This window comes from Quercus suber, unplaced genomic scaffold (genome assembly GCF_002906115.3).
Source record: "Quercus suber isolate HL8 unplaced genomic scaffold, Cork oak 2.0 scaffold_263, whole genome shotgun sequence".
In the NCBI taxonomy this organism is placed as follows: domain Eukaryota; kingdom Viridiplantae; phylum Streptophyta; class Magnoliopsida; order Fagales; family Fagaceae; genus Quercus; species Quercus suber.
Genome location: NW_027069719.1, coordinates 498,974 through 506,464, shown reverse-complemented (window position 1 = coordinate 506,464; position 7,491 = coordinate 498,974).

The window sequence follows — 7,491 nt, the reverse complement described above, 5'->3', positions numbered from 1 at the left end:
TGTTAGGTTCTAAGGTCTTAGGATTTTATGTATTTAGAACTCTAATTTGTAATGTTGGCAAACCATGATCAAAACATTGTATTTAGTCTTATTTAGACTTGCTCAAAGTTGTTTAATATTGTAAAGTTGGAATCAGTGGCTGCAGAAGTACTTGGGACTTTCGCCTGGCTCGATCGATCGAAGAATAGACTCGATCGATCGAAAATCGCACAGGTTGAATTTCTGCAGAATTTCTGCAGAATTTCCAACTCAGCCCTACTTCATTAAACGTTTAGGGTTTTATGTTTTTACCCTAGGTATATAAACAAACCCTAGCCACGTTTTTGGTTGTTGTCCATATTGTATTGTTGCTCATACATTGCTTTTTGTGTGAATCTCGTGTGAGATCTTTGAGGAGCTTTAGGAAGTTGAGCGGGGAGCTTGTAGTCCTTCTGTAAGAACTTCAATTCTTTCATAGTGAATTCTGTTATGCCTTGAGGATCGGTGGGTCAAATCCTCCCCAGGTTTTTACCGTGTGGTTTCCTGGGTGATCATATCTTGTGTTATTTATTTTCCGTTGCTTTACATTCTTGATATGATTGTTTGGATTGTTTTAACCTAGAATTGCTTAATTTGACTAAGTAACAACTTGGCTAATTAATCTAGGCTACGCAATCTGTGTGTTTAAGGGGTCTAAAACCTTTCATAATGAAATTACCATGGTTCGACCTTGAAGGTCTAAATTCATAGTAAAAAGCCCCATATTTTTTCTTTTAGAATTTTTATAGTACGATAGTAGGCTAATGTGATTCTCTATATAAAATAAAAAAAGAATAAAAAAATAAAAAAAATAAAAAATAAAAAGAAAAAGAAGAAGAAGAAGCAGACCTACCTATGCCAGCCGTGGAATGACCTTAGATTCGCAGTATAAGACTGTAAGTAGTATAGTAGGTCTAGTATAGTAAAATTGGACAAGCTACAATGGGCTGAGGCATGGTATTTCCAACACTTCAAGCAATGTTATTGGCTAAAAGAAGCTTCGCTAAAATATTTTCATTAAGTTGTTATTTCCTCTCCAAAATATTTAAACAATCTTGCTTGGAGGCCATTGCATATATTATGTTTAATTTTTCTTACATTTTAACACAACAGAACTTGTGATAAGTTTCAAACAGTTAGGAACTGATGATTATCATCCACATGACAGTACATTTAGAATTCTATGAATATTAATATGTGAATGGGAATATTGGGTGTAACATTAAAACCTTCGTAGAAAAATATGTGCAATTTTGATGGCAATTCATGTTAGTGTGTTGTGTTCATGCTGTGTTGAGTGAAGGGTATTCAACTACATAGGTCAACCCAAACATGACTTATGTAATAATTATGTCTCAAAACCACTCAACACAAACATGACCCATTTTAATTAAACTGGTTGACATGACATGAAATGACCCAATCCATATAACATGCTTTAAGACATGTTGTCTTGGATTGACACAAATACGATCGATTTGACCCATTTATTAATATACAGGGTGTCTTAGGTACCAGTAATAAAAAAAAGAGACAAATTTTGGCTACAAAATTGGTTATAGTCTATGGTTACGACTTCCTTTGAAAAAAATTAATATTACTACATATTTTGAAAAAATAACTGTTGGTTTGCATGTTTTTACACTCTTCAACATTCTTTTCAAATTAACATTCTTTTCAAAATATAACCGTTGAAAATATTTTGAATCAGATGTTATTTATTATATGATTCATAAACTTTTTTTTTATTCATAATTTTATACTACAAAAACTTGTAATTTAAAAAATTGACTAAACATAGTTCTTGATCTTTGATTTTCTAGAAATTTTGGAAGCATTAGAATATAAGAAGAAATGTAATCTAATGGAGGATTTGTCAAAATTCATATCCAATAAAAAGATATTAAGTTCCTATAAAAATAAATAAATAAAAAGATATTGAGTGAAGTTGTAGCCTTAGGCTAAACTAATTTTGTATCCAAATTATTGTCCTAAAAAAAGGGTGTCATAGGTTCAAGGGAATTAATAATTTAGAGGGTAATGGTCTTTTTGGATACCTCTTATTGTTGAAAACTGAAAACTAAAAACTGAAAATACTGTAGAAGAATCATTTTTAAATATGTGAATAGTACCGTAAGACCCAGTTTTAAAGTTGTTTTTGCTAAATAATTTTGTGTTGATTACAAGTTAAAAATATTTTATATAGCCTTTTTTTGTATTATCTTTTAAAAGTATTTTTATCTCTTTTCTTGTTCTTTTTTTATGTTCTTTTTGTGAATTTCCCAGATGAGATGTAGAACTACAACCAAAAACTAAACAACAAAATAATAACAAAAATAAAATAATAAATAGAAAAGTAACAGAAATGTGAAACCAACTTGTAAATCAAAGAAGCATTACCATAGAAGAATTTAGAACTTGGGGTGGAAAGATATTCAAGTGAATACCTTTAAGGACAGAAAAGTTTCAGGTACTTACCTCTGCCTGCTATACAAAGCAAAGAAGTGTATCCCTCAGAGAAATTTCGCAGGTTGCAGCAGAGAGATATGTTAGCAAACACTGTAGAGCAACGTGATTGATTTTAAGTGTAATTAAGGCAGAATCAAAAGGGTGATGGATAAAAGAGCAAGTGGGTGTTTATATATGAGTGTAAATGCCTTTCGTGATGATTTTTTTTATTAACACGCATCTAATTCTTGCTTACCCATTTCGACAATGAATCAGAGATGATTTTTCTATCAAAAAGAAAAAGAAAAAAAAAAAGGTGATGATTTATTTATTAGCAGGAATCCCTACTTTCCTTGAACATCTATCTTAAGCAAGTTCAGATGCACTTTCCAGAATAGGGGTATGAAATTTTCGACTATCATTTTGTCAAGCTAATTTTTGGGAAAAGAGAAAAAAGAAAAAGAGATAACTAACTGTGATTATTATTAAATTGAGCATATATTGTTTATTGGCCTAACTATAGTGGCGAATGTTTTACAAAAGAGAAAAAAGAAGAGTGTTTATTTGAAGATTTCAAGCTAACTCATTACACTTTAAGTCAAAGTACTACAGCAGATAGATCAACCTTTACCATGCTTAGGGAATGAAATGGACTGGTAAAACGTAGAATATTTTTAATAAAACAAAAAATCAGTCAGATTAAGTTTCAGTAAACCACTTCGACTGCATTAAAAAGAACAAAATCAGTTAATAAATATAGAATTAAAAATAAATAGGACTGTCTAAATTTGGCCTTAAAATTAAAATATCATTAGCCACTAAAAACTCTTTTTTTTTTCCCCCTTTAATACGCAGGTTTAGGTTATTTGGTTAACATCCTAAATAAAATCCAACATTCAAAATTATGCAAAAAATACATATAACCTCTGCAATTTAAAATTGGTGTGAAAATAGACTTTTTTAACACGAGTGTCGCGTGACTTGCACCAAATTTGAAAATGCATCAACTTTAACCAAAATGAGCAACCACATACCTAAATCATCAAATTTATCAATTTTGAATAGTCTGAGGCTATTTGCTTTGAGAGTGTAACTTTTGAAGAAGATTATTAAATTTTAAAGTCTAGAGAGAATATTAGAAATCGTTCTATTGCAATATATATATATATATATAATAATCCCGTCATTGTTTTTTCCCCCCTTTATTGATTAAAATCCCCTTATTGGTCATTGACAAATCAATTCTATGGCTATCCTGACATTTGAGTAATTAAAACACATATTGTAGAGTGAGAGAATAAAGAACTGAAGTGTCTTAAAGTTAAAGTTAAAGCCAAAAGCAAAGAAAGTGAAAATGTAGAGACAAGTATGGCTTATTAACAAGAAAAGGTATATTCATTATTTGCAAATAATTTAACTCCAATTGACAAGCATTCCAATCAAGCTCTGGGCATGAAATAGCTAGCAGATTCATTATTTGCAAACATCGTAAACCTTATTGGCTCATTTTTGTCAAATGATTTTTCAATTCTTCTTTCCTTAACATTCAAGGTCAAGAACATGAAAGCAAGTAAAAAATGTACGTTTCTTCCTCTCAATGTATATTATACAATTTTATGTGAATAAGAATAAGAGATGCTTATGTATGGACACACTTTGTTGGGTTAAGATAGATTGACCCCAGTTAATTAATTCAATTACCCAAGTTGATTAATTAGGTCAAATTTCATACAAATGATAGAGGCACCAACAAATAACCAAATAAACTCCATGTAGCATAAATTAAATTGATACGGTGATTTGTTGACAAATGGAGAAAATCTCTCACAAGGCAAAAACCCCATCAGGTGAATTTAAGGTTACCACTTCCAAGAATCCACTAATCAATAATCAAATGATTACAAGTGATAAGATTAATTTTGGAAGAAGGATAAAATCATCCATGTATGAGGAAGCCGACAATCCCAATGGACTTGTTAGCTTTCGTTGTGCATTCAGAGAGAAAAAACAACGATATCATAAGCTGACGGCTCCATCTCAATGCCCGACGATGTCTGTGTGAGACGACAAGAAAGCCGACGGGGAGAAAGAGGCTTTTGGCGGGTCCAGCGTGGCTTTGCTTGGCCTCCACGAATATGTATATAAGGAAACATCTTGCACTCCATAGTTAACCCTAATAAAGAGGATTCTTATAAGGAAAGGATGCTGTAAAATACACGTATTAATGAGAATCTTTCTTACAAGGAAACACCCTCTCTGCCAAGAAATAGATGTCAACTCCACGCTACTATAAAAACCCCAAAACCCTCACAAATCAAGGTATGCATAATTTTACCCCAGCTCTGGCACTCTAAAGTTGTGAAAGTTCTCTAACTTAACCTTTGGAGGGTATTTGGCCGGTACCACACCAGTACTCTCAGCAAGGTCTTCTTTGTTTCTGTTTCATAGGTTCTGTCTAGGGTATGTGAGGATCATGTGGCTCACTAACAATTTTTGGCATCATCACCTTCCAAACCCGAATGGAAATTATGGCCATTCCTATACCTGCAACTGCAACCCGGGACACTCTTGTTTATTTGTTTTGTTTAAGGGACGGATTAGGTATGCCGTCGAGAGGAGTGGGATACAATGCCTCATGGTTTTGGAAATACTTGGGGTATTGTGAAGGACTTAGGTTTAGTACCGTCAGCCTTTTTACTTTTTTCTTTGTTTATTTGTTTAAGTATTTTAACGTCATCCGCTTCTTCTTTTTCAGCTAGCGTCCGCTGTGTATAATTGATGAGCATGAAGCTTTTATTCGTCGGGTTCTTGAGATCCCTTTTGACGAACAGAAGTGCAAGGACCTAATTACTCTTGATACATTGCACGCCAACTGTGGAGGTCTTGAGCCAACTCCTGCAGCACATCATCTGAATAGTTACTCCCGTCGGCGTAAGTTCTTACTTCCTTACTTCTTACTGTCGTTTTCCTTTCATCTTTTTATCTAACTTTAGTCATTTGCCCTTTGCAAAAATGGAAGCAGCCAGACAAAGAGCTTTGGTACAGGCACCAACCGCGACTTGTAAAAAAGAGAAAGAGGAGGCGTCCATGTCAGCTCCCAAAGTCGTCGGAAAGGGTCGTGAAAAAAGAAAAATGAAGGGAAAGACGACCGCCCCCTTAAGAATGGGCTAGTCATCTCTCTGGGTGACAAAGAGAAGAAGTTGTCGCCTCCTAAACTCAGCCACGGAGCTGGTAAAGGTTTGATGACAGCGACGGCTCCCATCACCCGGGGGACCGTCCGTCATCTTCTTACGCACGAGCATGCTATTGAGATGGTGGAGTCCATCATCAAGGACGTGGACTTGGATCCTTGTGCTGAGCAGAAGATAGAAGAGTTGGGGGCGTCGGTTCTTTTTGACCTTTCTAAGTTACGTCCTTTTTTTTTATTTTTTTTTTTATTTTAAAAATTTTTTTATACTGTTGTTCATTAGTTGACGATTGTCTTTTTTTTAGGCGCCAGTGCATATGAAGGTGCTTCAGGATAGGAGCGTCACTCAGGAAGGGGTGATTAACAAGCTTCATAAGCATAATGAGACTCTGACCAACGAGTAAGAGCAATACAAGGGGGCCCTCCGTATGCTTAACAAGGAAGTGAAGGCTTTAACTGAAAAGTTGAAGAAGGAAGCCCATCTCCGAAAGAAGATGCAAGAGGAAAAAATGAATCTGGAGGTGAAGCTGACGGCCATTTGTGGGCAGGTCGAGACGGCCAGGGCTGACGCCATAACAGAGTTCAAGGCTTCTTAGCCTTTCATTAATGCCTACGCAGTCTACTATAGAGACGGGTTTGAGGACTGCTTGAAGCAGGTCAAGTCCATCTACCCAAACTTGGATTTATCCAAAGTCTCCATGGACGACCCTTTACCAACCACCCTTGTAGGTGGCGACATCGTCGGTGAGAAGACCGATGACTCTACTCAGTCAGAGCGGGATCTAAAAGATTACGGTTTAAATGACATTACAAAGGCTAATAGGTCTAAATTCAGACATTTTCTCAGGGTTCTTCACTTTAGGGATAAGCACAATATTGGTATGATTTAAATCTGGTAACATAACTCCATTATTCAAAAAATCTAACACAGCATTCACTACATCATCACCTACAATATGCCAGAATTTTTGATAAAACAAGGCATTCATACCATCAGGGCCAGGTGCCTTTGTTGGTCCCATCTGAAATAAGGCTTCCTTGATTTCATCAGCAGTAAAATCTGCAGAAAGCATCTCCTGCATGTCTGTAGTTACTCTGGCCGAAACTGTACTTAAACACTCCTCCATTTGATGACATGATCCTGCAGAAAAAAGATTATCAAAATAATCAACTGCAACTCTGGCTATGTCCTCCACCTCCTCCACCCATTGCTCCTGTGAGTTCATTATACCCTTTATATAATTCCGTCGTCGCCGTTGTGATGCTTTTGAGTGGAAAAATTTAGTGTTCCTATCCCCATGTTTCAACCATGCAACCCGAGATCTTTGTGCCCAGTAAATCTCCTGTTTCAATAAGAGATCATCCAACTGTTTACTAATTGCCAAATACTCCACCTTACTTTCATCAGTAGTGTCGGCTCTGTTAATTCTGTCAAGCCGATTTTGAAGGGATTTAATTTCTTCCTCCTCAGGTCTAGTCCTTGTGTCTCCCCATGCCTTTAAATCATCACCACAGGCCCTAATTTTTGCATGCACATCTGCCAAACCCGAATCCCCACTTCCTGCCAAACTCCATACTTGCTGAACCCGAGTCTCACAGTCATCCCACAACAACCAACTTTCTTCAAACTTAAAACCCCGATCAGCTCTACGATGTTTCTGTCTGAATTTTTGAACCTGGATAGCAATAGGAAGATGGTCCGAAGCATGAGGATGAAGGTGCACTACATTACTGACCTGAAATTTCTCAATCCACCCCTTCGTTGCCACAGCTCTATCAAGTCTTAATTTAGTATTTGCATCACCCGGTCTCTTATTAGTCCAAGTAAAAGGATATCC